Source organism: Nelumbo nucifera, chromosome 3, assembly GCF_055504915.1.
Source record: "Nelumbo nucifera cultivar China Antique chromosome 3, China Antique-T2T, whole genome shotgun sequence".
Classification (NCBI taxonomy): domain Eukaryota; kingdom Viridiplantae; phylum Streptophyta; class Magnoliopsida; order Proteales; family Nelumbonaceae; genus Nelumbo; species Nelumbo nucifera.
In genome coordinates, this window is record NC_142651.1 from 95,986,468 (window position 1) to 95,990,512 (window position 4,045).

The window sequence follows — 4,045 nt, forward strand, 5'->3', positions numbered from 1 at the left end:
CAGTCCACAACCTAATTTGATTCATGTTCATTACATAGATATGGCTTTTAATCTACATTCCATTCCCATTTATTCATCTCTGAGATTTCCTTCCCATCTCAGTGACGGAGACTACGAGTTGTCTCTGGAAATGTGGGAAATCACATAGATTGCATGGAGTCAATTGTTTTAGCTGCATAACCCCACCACCTTTCTATGAAGGATCATATCCACTCATCATATGAGCTTTCCCTTTGGCCTCTATCAGACAAGGTTCAGAGCCATTTTCAGGTAAACCTTTCTGTCCAGTGAGTGCTTAGCCATCATATTCGTGAATGCCAAGGTACCGTGAGAGAGTTCCCATTTTATAGTGAAGCCCCTCCCACATCGGTCTATGATGCCCCTATCATCTTATGAAACACTCAAACAAGCCCAACAGCAAATGGATAGCCCATTTTCAGGTGTGTTTCCTCATTACTGAAGGACCCATCCTCATGCTAATGATGGAAGGCCTTTAGAGAGTTCATCATATGAATCTCCCTATCATATGCACTCATATTAGCTAGAGGGAACAGTAATTACGCCCTAGTTTGATCTAGGTCAAACCAAAGTGGCTCCCATTGACTTTCATAAAGCCAGAATTTCGGTGGACCCAAATCGGCTAGGGTTTTGCATGTATCCTCTCCAGGAGGTGTGGGGCCCACCACTGAGAGAGGTCATCCAATGACCAAAAGGAACACCATGGCAATGATGTGCATTCAGCCATGGCATGCGCTAGAGCCACTATTGAAACTGCATGGTCCATGCTCAAAGCACATCACACATCCATACATCACATGCAAGGATAAATTGATCCAATCAATTAAATATCTGTAAAGCCCATTTGAAGCTCATTTTAATCCATGATATTAACCTTTAATATTATTTAGGTATATGGGCTGAATTAGGTTTGATCAGTTTGGCCCATATTGCTTTATCTGCAAAGTGGGCTTTTAGCAGTTTTAACAACTTAAAACTAGGCTTTTATAGATTGGGCTGAATTAAACATTTAATTAATTATCAATCCTCAGGCCCATTAGTGGGAAAAATAGGACTGACATTCTGCCTTGATCGAACCCTGGATTCGATCTAACCAGTTTGGACCAATCTGGTTCGAATGGGTCTAGGGTTTGATCTTTAATTAAAGATTTAATTCAAGAATTAATCTGAAATTAATTACTGATAAAAGATCAAACAAGAATCAGTTAGATAGGGTTATTCGCACATTCCATCCTGCAAAATAGAGGTTAGATCCCAGTTTGCAGTTTCTCAAACTGCAAATCGCAGATAGCGATTTTCCCATCTGTGAAATCTCCTTCTTGTGTCGCCAGTTTCGATCCAAAACAAAATAAATAGAAATCCAAATTTTCTATTAATATTACATCAGATCAAATCCTATACATTCAGTCTAGAAAATAAAAAAAAAATTATTTATAGACCAAAATGAATGAATAGAAACTGCAAACTGTTGGGCCTAACACTTACATTAAGTGGTCCCTAGGCCGAGCCACCTTATAAAAACCCAGGGACTGTGGGCAGATGCAAGATTAGCCCATCAGGTATTACCCTCAGTGGCCTTACACTTAACCTCTCAGCCCATAATGATCAAACACTGCCCGATAAGAGAGGACCTCTCCCTCGGATGCAAGGAACAGTGTTGCACTCTCTACTTATATGGATCCCGAGAATTAAAATCTTTTGCAAACATTTTAGAAACCGTAATATATATACTTTTATATCTCATATAAAATATATTTTGCAAAACAAATCTCAATGATTGAAATCGGTTGCCAGCAATCTCGGTTTCCATCAGAGAGAGTGCAGCCCCGATCATTACCTTTGTCCGACAAAGGGGCTGATCCTGTCACTATGATCACCCACTCAAATGAATTCTCAGACTGTCCCAACATACCCAAGTTTTGACCTCCGCTAAGGATCTCACTGATTGGTACATCAGAGACAGCCCAATCTGACACCTAGTGCAGTATCATAATCGAGTCTATGGGAGAGGTGTAATTTTCCAGTTTTGCCCGTTAATCTCCAAGGTCCAAGGCAATACTGGAAATCTGGTCCGGTTCAAAGATTTAATTAATCCCACACTACATGTGCCTTGGGTCTCACCCTGGCGGCTGAGACAGGCCACCCCAATGGACTTGGTGGCACATAAGTGTCAGCCTTATCAGGATAGGTCTCCCCAGACCGACCCACCGGCTGTGAACATTCTAAACTAACACATGTCTCATTAAGTGTCCTGTTTAAGGGTATAATACAGAAACAAACCACAAGAACATGAATCAAATATGCAATTTATTCATTTACAATAAATATCAAAAGTACATCATTCTGATTGAAGCTAAGGGCATACAAAGACTGTCTAACAAAAATGGCAATGAACCTTGTCTGACAGAGGCCAAAGGGAAAGCTCATACGATGAGTGGATATGATCCTTCACGGAAAGGTGGTGGGGTTATGCAGCTGAAACAGTTGACTCCATGCACCCTATGTGATTTCCCACATTTCTAGAGACATAACTCATAGTCTCCGTCTCTGAGATAGGAGGGAAATCTCGGAGATGAATAAATGAAAATGAAACATAGATTAAAAGCCATATCTATGTGTATAACATGAATCAAATTAGGTTGTGGACTAATGTTTGCTTTTTATTAGATATGGCAAACGGACAATTCGCTAAACTGTTAGACGACAACAAACTTAAGGGCCCAAACTATGCTGACTGGTTTTGTAACCTTATGCTAGTCCTCACTTCAGAAAAACTGGACAAAGTAGCTAAGAATCCTGCTCTGGAATGTTCGGGTGATAGGACTTCTGAGGCCCGTAGGAGAGGCCTGAAGACGATGTACGAAGAGCAGAATCGTTCTACATAGCAAAAGGTGTTGAAGCAGTTCATGACCGCGCAGATGTCCAAGAACCAGCAGGTTCATGACCATTTGTTAAAGATGATAGGTTACATTAATGAACTTGAGGCTCTCGGATCCGAGCTTGACCATGTCATGAAGGTGGACGCCATCCTAAATACTTTGCCTCCTTCCTTCAATCAGTTCATCATGAATTATAACATGAACAAGATAAATGTTAGCATCCAGGAACTTAGCAATATGTTGTAGAGGGCCGAGGAACTAATTAAGAAGGATGAGCCTATCGCTATGCTTGTTGAAGCCGGAATCAGGCAAGAAAAAGAGGAAGGCAAAGAGAAAGCCTCAGAAGAAAGCTACTAAGTCTAAGAAGTAGAAGAAAGACAAAGCATCAGATGCTTGTCACTTCTGCAAGTAGGCTGGCCACTAGAAGAGGAACTATCCTCAGTACCTGGAATCCAAGAGACAAGGTAATTTCGAATCCTGTGTCATAGAAACCAATTTGTTGGTAACTTTTGCTTCTTGGTGTATTGACTCTGGGGCTTCGACTCATGCGTGTAACTAACTCACTGCAGGGGTTCAGGATAAGCAAAAGATTAAGTGACGGAGAAGTAACTCTTTACTCGGGGACTTCTGCAAGTGTTGCAGCTACAGCTATTGGAACTGTAGAGTTAATTTTCAGAGAAGGAACTATTGTAATAAAAGATTGTCTTTATGTACAGAATTTGAGAAGAAATTTGATTTTTGTTTCAAAACTGTGTGCAGATGGATATTCTGTTCATTTTAGTAATATGATTACTATTAAAAGAAATAACAAATTCATCGCATATGGAGAACTTTAGAATGGTCTCTATGTTCTCCATCCATCTCTAGAAACAAAGATAACCAAAACTACGTCGGGTGACATCCCCATGAAAAGGACCCGTGATAAAGTTAATCCCTCGTGCCTGTGGCATTACCGACTTGGCCATATTAACATAAATCGTATCACAAGGATGGTAAAGGATGATCCTTTGGATTTTCTAACTGTAGAAGATCTTCCAACCTGTGAACCTTGCCTTTAGGGTAAGATGACGAAATGGCCATTTAACGGTAAGCCTGAAAGATGTACAAGCATTCTTGACCTTATACATACTGATGTATGTGGTCCCATG